Below are 17,327 nucleotides of genomic sequence, written 5' to 3'. Positions count from 1 at the left end.
AACCTTGAACCTCTCACAAAGGATAGAAATAAAATTATGTATGATAACCACTAGGATAATGAATAACATATGAATGGAAAATGATGGGAATTGTAGTTAAAAATGTAGATATAATTAAGTGAGGGAACAAGAGAAAATCAAGTAGTTTTCTTCCTCTTGTTTACCTCTTGGTAAAGAAAAGGAGTAAGCAAAACACAAGTTGTCTTTTCTATTTTTTTTCTCTATTTTTGTGGGGATTAAGAGAGTGAGGATGAGAAGAGTTAAGGGAGATGAATGAGGACATATTCTCATTAGAAAAGCATATACATGAATTAAGGAGAAAGGGAAGCAAAATTCATATTTGTTTCTTCCACCCACTTAGCATAAAAAGGAAAGAAAGAAAAGGATTTCATTTTCTTTCTTCTTCCTCACCATTGCCGAAACTAGAGCTCTTCTCCCTCATCACCACAAGCCGAGTTTAGGTCTTCTTCCTAAGAGAAAACTAAGATACAAGAAGGAGCCTTCAAGGTGTACCCTTCCAAGCAAGAGAAATCAAAAGGAGTGCTAAAAGAAGAAGCTATATTCTTCCTCTCCACCAAGGGTACCATTTCCTTAAGGATTAACAAGTGAACACTAGGTAAGCTTCCCCTCACCTGTGGTACAATAGCTCATATGGTTTTCCATGAAGATAGATTGCTAAAAAAAAAAACTAGGGTTGCTTATGGAAATTTCGGCCAAGACAAAAGGAAGAGTCTAAGAAATTTTAAACTAGAATGCTTATTATTCTTCTTGTGACACGTATCTTATGTAGGAGGTTAATCTAATGTTTTTATGCTAGAATGATTAATTAGAACTTAGATCCATGAACCTTAGACTTTCGGCCAAGCATGAACAAGAGGACTAGGTAAGCTAAAGACTCAAACTAAACATGCTCCCTTGTTCTTGTGTTATGTACCCTATGAAAATGGTGTTGTTAACTTTTTCTCTTACTTGTATGTTGATTGAAACTCCATTTTCTTATGCTCATGAATATTCGGCCATGGAAGAACTAAAGGCCTAGGAGAGCTTTAAACCTAAAACTAAGCATGCTATGATTTTTCCTAAGACAAGATATAAAGCTAAAATGTTATGCCTTGATTGTATGTTGGTTTGAAAGTCTATTTTATGCTTATGAAGATTCGGCCATGTTGTGATTTGAGGCCTAGGAAAGTTTAAACCAAGGCTAAGATGCTCATGACCTTCTTGATGAAATGATATGAAACTAGTTTGATGTTCTTAGGGTTGCTTGTTACATAGAAATTTAGTTACATGTAACTTTCGGCCACACTAAGCTTTATGGCTAGGATGCTTAGATTTTAAACTAAGTTTACTCATAATGTTTCTTGTAATAAATGCTATGAAATGTGTTTGTGGTTTCTATACTCTTGTGCCACTAGAAACCTAGTTTTCATGCTCACATGTTTCGGCCACCATTGGTTTAAAGGCCTAGGGAAACTTAGAACCCAACTTGGATATGCTCATGATGTTTCTTTTGAAAAATTCTATGAAATGTAGTTATGGTTTCCATACTCTTATACCATTAGAAACCTAGTTTCCATGCTCACATGTTTCGGCCACTATTGGTCTAAAGGCCTAGGAAAATGTAGAACCCAACTTAGATATGCTCATGATGTTTCTTGTGATAAATGCTATGAAATGTAGTTGTGGTTTCCATGCTCTTATGCCCTAGAAACCTAGTTTTCATGCTCACATGTTTCGGCCACTATTGGTCTAAAGGCCTAGGGAAATTTAGAACCCAACTTAGATATGCTCATGATGTTTCTTGTGATAAATGCTATGAAATGTAGTTGTGTTTTCCATGCTCTTATGCCACTAGAAATCTAGTTTCCATGCTTAATATGTTTCGGCCACCTTGGGTTAATGGGTTTAGGAAGTTTGGAACTAGAACCAAATGTGCTTATGATGTTCCTCATGAAATGTGTAGGATATTGGCTTAAGGTTCAACACCTTCATGCTACATGTAACCTAGAATAAGGCTTGCTAGGGTTCGGCCATGATAAGGATAGAAGCTTATGGAACTTAGAACCCAAATTAAACATGCTCAAGTTGTTCCTTATGAAATATGATGTGATATGAGTTAGGGTTTTCATGTTTACATGTTGTTTAGAACTTGATTGCTCTTCATGAAGGTTTCGGCCATGAAAGAATTAGAAACCTAGGAGGGCTTAAAAATTTAGGTTAACATGCTTATGATCTTTCTTATGATAGGATGTGAAGTTAGCATGAGATTCTTATGTTTGTATGTTGTCTAGAGTTCATGTCCCTACTCTTGACTTTCGGCCATAAGAGGTTTAGTGACCTAGATGTGCCTCACATGCTATGCTATGAATTAAGAGATGTTATTTAAATGATTCCATGTATGATTATGTCTTTCTATGATGAGTGATATGTTCATTATGTATGCTTATGACCCATGCATGTGCTATGTGCCCAATTATGCATGCTTTATGATATGATAAATGACATGTCCATTATGTACGTTTATGATCCATGCATGTGCTGTGTGCCCAAATATGCATGTCTTATGATGTGATAAATGACATGTTCATTTTGTATGCTTATGATCCATGCATGTTCTGTGTGCCCAAATATGCATGTTTTATGATATGTTAAGAAATATGTTATGCATGAAATGATAAGAACTATGATATGTATGACATGCTACTTTACTTTATGTATGGCTTCTACCAAGGGTGGGCTCCATAAGCGCCCCGGGGTCGATGGACTAAGAAACGGGCCTCGTTAGGGATGGGCTCCTAAGTGCCCCTAGGTCGATGGACTAAGAAACGGGCCTAGTATGTATGCTTTGTAGGGTTCAAGACTTACTACCTTGAACCTACATAGGACGCGCGCATTTATGTATGTGGTACAAGCCGGGGCCCTAATCATGTTGAGATTATGTTTAAGTATGTATATTATAAGTTTTCAAAAGACATGTTGCATATGTTTCATGATGGATGTATAGGAATTCACCTTGCATATACTTTATGATTATGCCATGATATTTATGATGATGTTATGCTATGTCAGGATTCATTTGATGTTCATGTAAGAATATGCTATGATACTTTATGATGATTATGTTATGATATGTCATGATATGCTGCTTGATATGATAAATTATTTCCATGCATTTTGGACTTGTGATTTTGATATGCTATACGGTTTTTTTGTGAGTAGGAAAGGAACTTACTGAGCCATGAGTGCTCACAGCTTACTTTCTTGTACCACAGATAAAGGCAAGGAATGGATGTACTAGGGGAGCAGCAGGAGGGGCTAGAAGGATGTGTGTGGTAGTGGCTTGGCTAAAGTGAAAGACCTGCTTTTGTTAATAAAGAAATATGCCATGTTTATGTTATTTCATTTTGACTCCATGACCTTAATTATGTGTTTGGGTATTATGACTCAAAAATCATGATAAGTATGCTATGTGATTTTTTATATGTCTATAGTGATTTTAAAGTAAAAGCTTTAATTTCTTTAAGTAAGACTTCCGCTGTGTTAAGTAAGTCTGTATGTGTCCAAGTAACCCCCGTCGCCTTAGCAGGAGGGGCGGGGCGTTACAGCCTTGACTCATTTCCCATGTCTGTCAATCTCCTCTTCACTAGAATCGCTATCAGGCACATGAGGACAGACCTGAAAAAGTACGAACTTGTATCCTTTAGCAATTAAGACAATGTCCAAGTTTTGTTTCCAATCAATATAATTGGGACCAGTAAGTTTGTTTTCTTTTAAAATAAAAGTAAGAGGATTGAAAGCCATTTTGAAATCCTGAGAATCATAAAATAAAATATTTGGTCAAAACTTTAGAATTTAAAATAATATTGATTCCTCGAACAATATAATTTAAATTCACCAACACCTCTAAACACCGTAAATTTCGTATGCCACGATAGTGTGGGCGTATACTAATTCAAGCATTTGTAAGATGAGGTTTTACCCATTAATTTTATTATCTTGTCAACCTAACTTTATGACAAATAAAATTAATAGTTGGTTCATCTTCGGTCACACAAATAATAGAAGTGACTCCGATAGAGAGGATACTATTAAATGTGTCTAAGTGTATACCATTACTTGATACTTAGTCCATTAATTAGGATTATGCCCCTTCAGATGGAGAAGATCACACATACCTAAATAATTTCCTATAATCATCCATAGAGAAAGTTTGATCTAGTGATCAGCAAACAAGCTCATCCGATGTAGAGGAAGGCACTCAATGCCAACGCGCAAGTTTGAATGCATCACTTACAAACCAGTAATGGAGACCATGGAATTTATTTAAATAATTCCTCTCCCACTTAGTTGTTTAAAATCGAGGAATTCTAACATGCACACACATCACACATGCACACAAGCACACAAACACAACATATAAAGGCAATAAATATGAAATAAGTTTTAAACTATTATGGTGTAACGCCCCGCCCCTCCTGCTAAGGTGACGGGGGTTACTTGACGGCACTTGCATACTTAACACAGCGGAAGTCTTACTTAGAGAATTTAAAAACCTTTTTCTTACTTAAAAATCACAATAGACATAAAAGGTCCACATAGCATACTTATCATAAATTTTGGGTCTTAATACCAAATACATACTTAAAGTCATGGAGTCATAAAGTAAAAACATCAACATGGTAAATTTCTTATTAAATGAAAGCAGGTCATTTCTTTTAGCCAGTCCACTACCGCACACATCCTTCAAGCCCTCCTGCTGCTCTCTTAGTACATCCATTCCTTGCCTTTATCTGTGGTACAAGAAAGTAAGCTATGAGCACTCATGGCTCAGTAAGTTCCTTTCCTACTCACAAAAACCGTCAAGCATATTAAAATCACAAGTCATAAGACATAAAGACAAGTGTATCATGATAAGAGCATATCATGGCATATCATAACATAACATAAAGTATCATGGCATAACATATCATGATCCTCAAACGTATCCTGTCATAGCATAACATCATCATAACTAGCATGGCATAATCATAAAGTATAATCATGGTACATCCCTAAACATATATCATGCAATATATGCAACATGTCTTTTGAAAAGCTATACAATACATACTTAAACATAATCTCGACATGATTAGGGCCCCGGCTTGTACCACATACATAAATGCGCGCGTCCTATGTAGGTCCAAGGCAGCAAGTCTTGAACCCTACAAGGCATACATACTAGGCCCGTTTCTTAGTCCATCGACCTAGGGGCACTTAGGAGCCCATCCCTAACGAGGCCCGTTTCTTAGTCCATCGACCCCGGGGCGCTTATGGAGCCCACCCTTGGTACAAACCATACATAAAGTAAAGTAGCATGACTTAACTTACATATCATAGTTCTTATCATTTCATGCATATCATATTTCTTAGCATATCATAAAACATGCATATTTGGGCACACAACACATGCATGAATCATAACATACATCATGAAATATCACTTATCTTAAAGCATGCATATTTGGGCACACAGCACATGCATGAATCATAGGCTTGCATAACAAACGTATCATTTTATCATGTCATAAAGTAAGCATGTTTGAGCACATAGTACATACATACATGGGTCATAAGCATACATGAAAGAACATAACACATATCCTATAAAGACATAATCATTCATGGAATCATTAAATATCATCTCTTCATAGCATGTGAGGTATATCTAGTCACTAAACCCATATGGCCGAAAGTCATGAAAGGACCACATGATCTCTAGACAACATACAAACATAAAAATTTTCATGATATCTTCACATACTAACATAAGAAAGATCATAAGCATGTTAACCTAAATTTTTAAGCCCTCCTAGGTTTCCAATTATTTCATGGCCGAAACCTTTCATGAAGAGGAATCAAGTTCTAAGCAACATGTAAACATGTAAACCCTATACTCATATGATATTATATTTCATAGGGAACTACTTAAGCACATTTAGTTTGGGTTCTAAGTTCCCTAAGCTCCTAATCATATCATGGCCGAACCCTAGCTTATCTCATCCTAGGTTACAAGTAGCATAGAGGTGTTGAACCTTAAGCCAACATGTTATACATTTTCATGAGGAACAACATAAGCATGTTTGTTTAAAATTTCAAACTTCCTAGACCCCTTAATTCAAGGTGGCTGAACCTAACAATCATGGAATTAGGTTTTTAGTGGCATAAGAGTATGAAACCACAACTACATTCCATAGCATACATCACAAGAACGTCATAAGCATATATAAGTTGGGTTCTAATTTCTCTAAGCCTTTAAACTTGTAGGGGCCGAAACATGTAAATCATGGAACTAGATTTTTAGTGACATGAGAGCATGGGAACCACAACTACATTTCATAGCATATATCTCAAGGACATCATAAGCATGTATAAGTTGGATTCAAATTTCTCTAGACCCTTTAAACTTGTAGTGGCCGAAACTTAACAATCATGGAATTAGGTTTTTAGTGGCATAAGAGTATGAAACCACAACTACATTCCATAGCATACATCACAAGAACATCATAAGCATATATAAGTTGGGTTCTAATTTCTCTAAGCCTTTAAACTTGTAGGGGCCGAAACAGGTAAATCATGGAACTAGATTTTTAGTGACATGAGAGCATGGGAACCACAACTACATTTCATAGCATATATCTCAAGGACATCATAAGCATGTATAAGTTGGATTCAAATTTCTCTAGACCCTTTAAACTTGTAGTGGCCGAAACTTAACAAGCATGAAACTACGTTTCTAGTGGCACAAGAGCATGGAAACCCTACAAAATTTTCATGGCTTCATAACAAGGAACAACATGAGTAAACTTAGTTAAAAAAAAAACTACACATACTAGCTTTAAACCTAATGTGGCCGAAAGTTACATGTATTCAAAATTCTATATAACAAGCAACCATAAAACATCAACTAGTTTCATATTATATTATCAAGAAGGTCATGAGCCTCTTAGCCTTGGTTTCAACTTTCCTGGACTTCAACTCTCATCATAGCCGAACCCTCATAAGCATGAAATAAAATTCATAACTAACATACAAACATGGCATAACATTTTAGCTTCATGTCTTGTCTTAGGAAAAATCTTATCATGCTTGGTCTTAGGTTTAAAACTCTCCTAGGCCTTTACTCCTTACTTGGCCGAATATTCATGAGCATGTAAATGGAGTTTCAAACAACATACAAGTAAGAGAAAAGTTAACAACCTCATTATCATAGGGTACATAACAAAAAGAATAAGAAAGCATGCTTAGTTTGAGTCTTGAACTTACCTAGTCTTCTTATTCATGTTTGGCTGAAACATGTAAATCATGAAACTAATTTTTCATTAATTATTCTAGCATGGAAACCATAGATTAACTTCTTACATAAAATACATGTCACAAGAAAAAAAATAGAAAGCATATCTAATTACCACTTTCTTAAACTCTTCTTCTTGTTTTCTTTTTTTTTTGACCGAATTTTTCTTAAACAAAAACCTAAGTTTTTAAGCGATCTATCTCCATGGAAAAACCATACAAACTATTGTACCACAGGTGAGGGGAAGCTTACCTAATGTTCACTTGTTAATCCTTAAGAAATGGTACCCTTGGTGAAGAGGAAGTAGGGAGCTTCTTCTTCTAGCACTCCTTTCGATTTCTCTTGCTTGGAAAGGTACACCTTGAAGGCTCCTTCTTGTAGTTTAGTTTTCTCTTAGGGAGAAACCGAAACTTGGCTTGTGGAGATGAGGGAGGAGGATGCTAGTCTCGGCAAAGGGTGAGGGAGAAGGGGAAAAAAATGAAATCCTTTAGTTCCTTTCCTTTTTATGCTAAGTGAGTGGAAGTTACAAAGATGAACTTTGCTTCCCTTCCTCCTTAATGCATACATGTATTTTTTTTTAATGAAAAGATGTCCTCATTCCTTTCCCCTTAACTCTTCTCTTCACTATCCTCTTTAAACTCCACGAAAATAGAGAGGAAAAGGGAGGAAGACAACTTGTCTTTTGCTACTCTTTTTCTTAACCAAGAGGTAAACAAGAGGAAGAAAGCTCATTGGTTTTTCTCTTGTTCCCTTACTAAATTATATCTTTACTTTTAACTACAATTTCTATCATTTCCCTTTCACATATTATTCATTATCCTAGTGGTTAACATACATAATTTTATTTCTATCCTTGGTGGGAGGTTCAAGGTTCAAACCTTCACCTCTTCTTTTTATTTCTCTTATTTCTTTTTCTTTGATTCTTCTTCTTTTATGTTCTAAAGCAAATAACACCCATATACTTATCTTATAATTTTGTGGGTGTTACATATGGCCTCATCCATCGTTGTCCTCTGTGTGCCACCAACCCTAGCCGCCGCCAACCCTAGCCAGGTGAGGAGGAGAAAACCAAGTCGTCGACCCTAGGGTTCATGTCGTCGCGTTTATCTTGCTTCCTTCTTTGCCACGCCTCTGGTCCTCAAGGTAGTACCACGCATAGCAAGCCGCAATAATAAGAAATAAAAAATTACATTTATCGATCCTATATTCTATGAAGGAATGTACATGTAATCTAGATCGAACAAAATATAAAATAAACTAATACAACTCTGGCTGTATTTAATAATTACAATCATGCACACACAAAATACCCTCGATATGCTCGAGGGTTCAAATCACATACAAACACAATAGGTCATAATAGTTGTAACTAGGGTGTCTACAACCACAGAGTTAATCTATTTTGCATATCCTACTATTATCCTGCCTAAATTATATATGAACAGTGCATAATTTAACCGAAAACCAAACACTCAGAGGCAGAAAACTTGCTCTAATACCAATTGTTGGCGCTGAGAATTCCGTTCTATATAAATCCCCTGTACAAAAATTTATACGAGCACAGAACTTTTCATATCAACCCATATGCTCGATCAGACATGTGTTTGATCAATCAAGCAAGTTCTTGATTGATCAAAGCACACCTTGATCAAAGCATAAGATCGTTGGCCTCTTGTATTGGTGTTGAGGATCCATACAAAGAAAAATAAACTAATTGCGCTGTGGAATAAGAACTAGTTGTACTTTTCCTCGTATGCTAAGACATCTTGATCTTCTGTTGTATTCCTCTCCTCTTCTTGGATGTCGTGTAGGCGACGATCTAACAAGACAAAACACCTGAACCTCTTCTTCCTTTCCAAGCCGCCTACCACCAAAGAATGCAAAGCAAAAAGGGGCGCCTTCTTCTTCTTCTTTTCCTCCAAACCGCCGGCCACCTTGGTGCTTCTTCTCTTCTTTTTCTTCTCCTCCAAGCCCCGGCCACCAAGGGGAGATGGAGCGTCGGCCCTAGAGGGAAGAAAGGTAGGAAGAAAGGGATGTGGGGCGCCAGCCCTAGAGGAAAGAAAAGGAGAAAAAAATGTGGAGTGTCGACCCTAGAGAAAAAAGGGAGGGTTGTTGAGTTGTAGTGAAAAACAAAACTTATCACTTATATTTTTATGGCATAACCTCCTCTCCTTTAATAACCCTTGGCGCCAGATAAAAAAGGAGAAAAATTAATAGATTTTTTAAAATTTTGTTGAGAAAAAAATCTCCCTTTTATAACTCCCCTATTTTTTTCTTTTTTTTTTTGTGGCCAACCCCTTGCTTGGGCACCAAGCAAGGCTTGGCCGGCCCATTGCTTGACACCAAGCAAGGATGTGGCCGACCTTTCTTGGGTAGGAAGCAAAAACAAAACGGATGAATGTGAGGCTTTATAGAGACTACAACAAGGACCGAGAGAAGGAATTGGTTTTGACCTCCTAATGGACTTGAGCTTCCTTTGTTCGACCCGAACACCCAACTCAAGTTCATCAATAATAACCCATACCACTAAAGGGTCATTATTGAACTATCGCACCAATCCCATATTACAATATGGGCTCCTACTTATCATGAGTTCGTTAATCTCCCTGTGTTTAAGATATCATATGTGTTGGAACCCCAAGGTTGTTTTGGTGTGATCAACAAGTTAAGTTAGGTCCTGTGTGTTTCTAACCTTGTGTCTAAGTGTGCAGGAGCTTAGGAGCACAGGTAGTCGAGCGGAAGACGTAGCTAGTGAGAAGGACGACAGTCCGAGGGACGAGGTGCTGCGGAATAGTACACCAGCGGACGAGAAGGAAGCGTGCGGTTGTTCCGAGGGATGAAAGCTGGAACTGAAGATTACTCGGGGAGCAAGAGATGCAGCTAGCAAGAAGGACGACACGCGGTGCGTCCGAGGGATGAAGACTGCGGATGAGTACGCCGGCGGACGAGAAGGAAACACGTGGCGATTCCAAGGGACGAGAAGCCGGAGGGAAGCTCGCTCGAGAAGACCGGAAGTTGGGTTCGGGTGAGCCCTTTTCCGGATGGCAGCGATCACCCAAGCAAGTGGATCCGGAGGAGAAGAACCGGACCGAGGCGGGACTGAACCAGACAACATCTGTTGACTTTGGGCTCCGGTGCGCCCGGAGCCCTCCGGGCGCCTGGAACCCTTCCGGGTGCCCGGACCAGACTTTTGACCAGGATCGAGATTTGACTCGATCTAATCATTAGGGGATAAAGTTTATACCCCCTAGGGTGCCCGGAACCCTTCCAGGCGCCCCGTCCAAGGCTATAAATATAGCCTTGGTCCAGAAGGTTTTCATCAATTCAGAACAACTCATTGTAACAACACTTGTATGCTCTCTCTAGTTTAGCTTCTCTAGTTGTGCCCTTCACTGCTGTAAAAGGCTTGTCCAGAAGGAGATAATAGTACGACATCTTCCTTGAATTAACAACCTCCCCGGTTGTAACCAAGTCAACTCCCTGTGAGCCTTTACTTTCTGTTTTCTGTTTATTTTATTATTCTGCAAGTGTTTTGTTGAAAGTTCGAGAAAGGTCTTTGTTTATTTTTTTTAGGGCTATTCAACCCCCCCTTCTAGCTGGCCCAACGATCCTACAAGTGGTATCAGAGCCGAGATGCTTCAGGAGGACTAACCGCCGAACGAAGCAACGAGATGACTGGATCTAACATCCACCCGCCAAAATTCGAGGGGGACTTTGCAAGCTGGAAAAAGCACATGGAGGTATTTTTTGGTACCGATTTCGATTTATTACTAACAATGGAACTCGATTTTGAAGCTCCCGAGGGCAAAGCGAAAAATCAATGGACAAAGAAAGAACAGGCCGAGTATGTGGCAAACAAGAAAGCAGAATTCGATCTGCTAAGCGTACTTCCACCACAAGAACTCAACCATGTCGGCACCTACAACTCGGCAAAGGAGCTTTGGGAGAAGTTCCTTGAGCTGCACGAAGGAACGCCCGAAGCCAAGCTCGCTAGATGAGATCTGCTTCACAATCAGCTCACCAGCCTGCGACTTGGGGAAGACAAGACAGTCGCACATCTGCACTCCAGAATAAAAGAAATCATCACCAGACTGACGAATCTCAGAGAAAAGGTAAGTAACCGAGATTCACTCAGGTACGCGTTAAATTCATTTCCAAGAAATTCAAAATGGGCATCACTAGTAGATGCTTTTTACATTTCGAAGGACTTAGAAAAAATTTCATTAGAAGAATTTTTTCAACATTTGAAGTGCATGAATCAAGATGTGCAGTAATGAAGGAGCCCAAGAACAACATCGCCCTCAAAGCTTCGAGAGACGAACCTGAGTCAGAATCTTCTCTCGACGACAAGGAAATGGTATTGATGGTAAGAAGATTCAAGAAACTTTATAAATCTTGATCTACTAACCATCCGCAGGGAAAGAAGAAAAGGACGATCCACTACTACCACTGCGACGAAGAAGGGCACGTCAAGGACAATTGCCCCAAGCTGAAGAACAAAGACAAGGAGAAGGGTAAGAAGCCTATCCAGAAACGAAAGGCCCTGAAGGCAACGTGGGACGATACGTCGTCCGAATTGGAAGTCGAAGCATTCTCCAGACTCCCACTGATGGCGAGTCATCAAGACGATGACTGCGATTCAGGCTCTTCCGAAATGAACATCGAGAGCATCGATGAAGGGGGAGACACGTCGGAAGAAAGCAGCAGCTCAGGGGGAGAAACAGACAACGAGATCGACAAGGTAAGTCAGGTACAATCTCTTCCTCCCGATAAAATATTTAAGTTTGTTAAACTTTTAACAAAAGACTGCAGCAAATTAGAAAGTGAAAATAAAATTTAAAAGTAATTCTAGCTAAGTCTTGTCCCTTAGAAGAATTAGATAAATTAAAACTAGCAAATGAAAAATTGAAACTTGAAAATGATGATTTGAAAATTCAAGTAGATAACTTGAAAAACTATGCATGTTCATCTAAAACCAATTTTAGAAGATTTAATAATTTAAATTGTTATTTTAAATATCACCCGGGACAAATTAAGAACATTTCAAGAAAATATGTCCCTAAAAATTTTTTGGTTAATTCAGTAGGCTGGAACCTATATTGGGTTCCGAAGTCATGCTTAAATTAATTTTAAAATTAAAATTAGCGCTTTAAGTGAGAAAATTAAACAAATAATTACTTTATGAGGCTTTGTCAAGGAAGTGGTTGTTGCTCCAATAACCAAAAAGGCCTAGTACCTCGCCACGACCTGGAAGCCAGAATATTGAAATAAATGTTTAATTAACTTACTAATAAAACATTAATGTAAGAATTAATTAATGCTTTAAAAGGTTATTCAAAACATTCTTTTTAATTCATAAATTCACTTACTTAAATTTTTTTTTAAGTTGATTAAGTCCTTTTTTTTACATAGAAATTTATGCTCAAATTACTTAAGAAATTTAAAAAAAAAATTGCCTAAGTCAAATTTTCAAAACTTTACTTAGAATTGTTTCTAACTTAGAATTTCTTTTAAATATTTTTTCAAATTTACTAAATTTTTAACCCTTAGATTGTTTTTCTTGGAACCCCATTTTTTTGTGATCAAAGGGGGAGAAGGGAAAGTATAAGTCTAGGGGGAGGTGGGTAGATTTAATTTTTTCTATCTTTTTATTGCAAATTAAGTTAATTTACTTAATTTTTTAATGTCTATTTTAACCCTAGCTTAACTTGGGTTGATCACACCAAAAAGAAGGAGATTGTTGGAACCCCAAGGTTGTTTTGGTGTGATTAACAAGTTAAGTTAGGTCTTGTGTGTTTCTAACCTTGTGTCTAAGTGTGCAGGAGCTTAGAAGCACAGGTAGTCGAGCGGAAGACGTTGCTAGCGAGAAAGACGACAGTCCGAGGGACGAGGTGCTGCGGAATTGTACACCGGCGGATGAGAAGGAAGCGTGCGGTTGTTCCGAGGGATGAAAGCTGGAACGAAAGATTGCTCGGGGAGCAAGAGACGCAGCTAGCGAGAAGGACGACACGCGGTGCGTCCGAGGGACGAAGACTGCGGATGAGTATGCCGGTAGACGAGAAGGAAACACGCGGTGATTCTGAGGGACGAGAAGCCGGAGGGAAGCCCGCTCGAGAAGATCAGAAGTTGGATTTGGGTGAGCCCTTTTCCGGATGGCAGAGATCACCCAAGCAAGCGGATCCGGAGGAGAAGAACTGGACCGAGGCAGGACTGAACTAGAGAAGAGGTCCCGGACGAAAAAGTCAACATCTGTTGACTTTGGGCTCCGGGGCGCCTGGAGTAGTCCGGGGCGCCCAGAGCCCTCCGGGACGCCCGGAACCCTTCCGGGTGCTCGGACCAGACTTTTGACCAGGATCGAGATTTAACTCGATCTGATCATTGGGGGATAAAGTTTATCCCCCCCAGGGCGCCCGGAACCCTTCCAGGCGCCCTGACCAAGGCTATAAATATAGCCTTGGTCTAGAAGCTTTTCATCAATTCAGAACAACTCATTGTAACAACACTTGTACGCTCTCTCTAGTTTAGCTTCTCTAGTTGTGTGCTTCACTGCTGTAAAAGGCTTCTCCGTCAGAAGGAGATAATAGTACGACATCTTCCTTGGATTAACAACCTCCCCGGTTGTAACCAAGTCAACTCCCTGTGAGCCTTTACTTTCTGTTTTCTGTTTATTTTATTATTCTGCAAGTGTTCTGTTGAAAGTTTGAGAAGGGTCTTTGTTTATTTTTTTTAGGGCTATTCAACCCCCCCTTCTAGCCGGCCCAACGGTTCTACAATATATCCGTTAATTAAATGAGTTACTGATAACTCATTTAATTAACATCTGACTCCAAGAGTAGTACCACTCAACTTTATTATCATGTTGGACTAAATCCACCTGCAGGGTTTACATGATAATCCTTATGAGCTCCTCAAGGGAACATCATCAACCTAAATAAATAGGACACATTTTCCCTTTTATAATCAACAACATATCATATAATTGGTACTATCTCCCAACTTATCGGGTCTATTGATTTAACGAATAAATCTCACCCATTGATAAGTTAAAAAAATAAATACTAAGTATATGTGTTTGTTATTATATTAGGATTAAGAGTACGCACATCCATAATAATAAAAATTTTATTATTTTATATAGTCAGTATAAATCCAACAACCTCAAATGGTCTTGCTCAATACAAACATAGTGTAGTAGTGTAATTATATAGTCAAGACAAACTAATACCAAATTACACTACAACCGTTCCAATGGTTTGTCTCTATCCATCTTGGTTGTGAGCTACTATTTATAATTTATAAGGAACCGATAACATGATCTTCTATGTGGCACCACACTCCATGTTATCTATAATATAAATTAAATGGACAACTGCATCAACATATATATAAAATGCAGATAGTTGACCAAAGTAATTCTCATTTCAAAATATCTCAAAAACAGATGTTCATACAAAAGCTAGGCTTATAGTATACATCCCAACAACTTCCGGTACTCCCACATTGTGGTCTAGCCATCTGCGAGTAAATCAACATGTTGCTCATGTTTCTCTCTGTAGACCATTTTATTTTAATTAATAAAGATGTCTTTCAAATCATGTCTTCGATAAAAATAAATATCACTTTACTAATTGCAAGGTAGCAAAACATCCTGATGAGATTCTTGATAACATTTGTTCCACTAAGACAGTATCTCTATTGAAAACTCATGGTAGTTCTCTATCTTATCTTCAAGACTATTATTGTCATTTAACTAGACTTCATTACTTCAATGAGTTAAACCCATACAGACTCATGGCTTATCATGTGCAAGCTAGAGGTTTTGATAAGAGTAGCATCATATATGTGAGTAAAGAAGTTGCTCTTGCAGCAATATACTGTTTACAGACAGTTGTTAGTTCCCATTGTCCCATGTTAATTTGAGTCATATGTTTCTCTTTAGCAGATATCCTATGCACATAAACTACATCTTGAACCAAATTTATCCAATGTATATTGAAAAATTGAACGCTTTTTCAAGCTAGTAACAAAAACTAGATAGATACATGGAATATTTATTGATATGACTAGTTTTACTATAGAAATTTATCATAGGGAAACTTGGTAGTGCCGCATGTAAAATCCATTATTGATGTATACAAGCTTGTAATACAGATATTCCCCATTTATAATAGTAGTTTACCTAGAAATGTTAAGTCAAGGAGATTGCATGCCCTTGCTAACTAATGTAGAAACATCTGTTGGATCGAAAGCGCTAGAGGGGGGGGGGGGTGAATAGCGCTCATGGCTTTCACTTTCATTTCAGAAGAATCAGAAATAAAACATGCAGTGGAAAAGTAAATAACAAACACACGAACACCAAGATTTACTTGGTTCGGAGCCTGGGGCGACTCCTACTCCAAGGCCCATGCTCGTTGAGCGTTTACTTTGGGCAATCACTATAAGAAGGAGAATATTACAATTTGAAATACAATTAAAGTAGTAATAAAGTTTATACCGACAATAGAAATAATAAGTTTGAAGCTCCTAGTTGTCGGGGTCTTAGTATAGCTTTTCTGGATCATCTTTTGAGCAGCACGAAGAAGACAGATTAGAATTTTGTTGTTGTAGTAAGCTACTACTCATAACCTACTTATAAATCTCATGGAGGGCACCCTCAACAGCATGGAGGGCACCCTCATCCATGCCGAATCCGTAGCATGGATGAGCTACGACCCGGTCACAGCTTATCCGCCAGAGGGCGCCTCCAACCACATGGAGGGCGCCCTCCACCTGCGTCTAGGGAGCCCTCATCTCCATAGAGGGTGCCCTCTGCTTAGCGTCTAGGGCACCCTCACGCTCCATGAGGCCACCCTCTTCCCTGCTATATGGTGGTCATCAACTAGTGACTCGAGGCACCTCCAAGCTCCATGGAGGGTGCCTCAGGACGGTTCATCCGAGCCTTTTGTTTCTTTTTCACCCCTGCAAGATAGGTTAGTCCAAAATACAAACCATATCCTGTAAGACAGAGTTTAACACAACAAAATAAGTCAAACATAAGTATTTGACAGTCTCTGGACTATATGATTCTGACTTCCGATTCCTAACCGGAAACCCTAGGTCGAACTGATGCCTATTGTTCCCTCACCGAGGAGCGCGTTGTAATACCCACAAAATTATAAGATAAGTATATGGGTGTTATTTTTCTTTAGAGCATAAAAGTAAGAGAAATAAAAAAAAAGAAATAATAGAAATAAAAAGAGGGAGAGGTGAAGGTTTGAACCTTGAACCTCCCACAAATAATAGAGATAAATTGATGTATGATAACCACTAGAATAATGAATAATATATGAATAGAAAGGAATGAAAATTGTAGTTAAATGTGAGAAGAAATAAAAACTAAGCAAAAGAGCAAGAGAAAACCAAGTTGCTTACCTCCTCTTCCTCTTGGTTAAGAGAGGGAGCAAGAAGAAGGAAAATTGCCTTCCTCCCCTTTTCTTTTTCTCATTTTCATGGGAATCAAAGAGGGAAGGGATAGAAGAGTTAAGGGAGGGATTAATGAAGACATAATTCACTCTCATGATGAATAAATAGGATTTAGAGGAGAAAAGAGAAAGAAAATTTCCAATTCTTCTTCTTCCTCCTTCTTCCTCCTCTTTCCTTCTCCACCGAAACTTGGAGCTTTTCCTTCTCATTCTCAAGGGTCAAGTTAGGGTTTCCTCTCTAAGAAAACCTTATTTCCAGGAAGGAATCTCAAGGTTTACCTCTTACAAGAAGAAGAAAACAAAAAGGGAAAACTAGGAAGAGAAGTTCTTCTTCCTCCTCACAAGGGTATTATTTTTCTTAAGGAACAACAAGCGAAAAAACTATGTAAGTTTCCCCTCACTTGTGGTACAATAGCTTATGTATTTTCTATGAGATTAGGTTGCCTAAAAACCTAGGATACCTTCATGGAATTTTCGGCCAAGACAAAAAAAAAGAAGGACCTAGGAAATGTAAAGACCCAAATTTGACATGC

Source organism: Zingiber officinale, chromosome 10B, assembly GCF_018446385.1.
Source record: "Zingiber officinale cultivar Zhangliang chromosome 10B, Zo_v1.1, whole genome shotgun sequence".
NCBI lineage: Eukaryota > Viridiplantae > Streptophyta > Magnoliopsida > Zingiberales > Zingiberaceae > Zingiber > Zingiber officinale.
Note: the sequence above shows the minus strand (reverse complement) of the source record.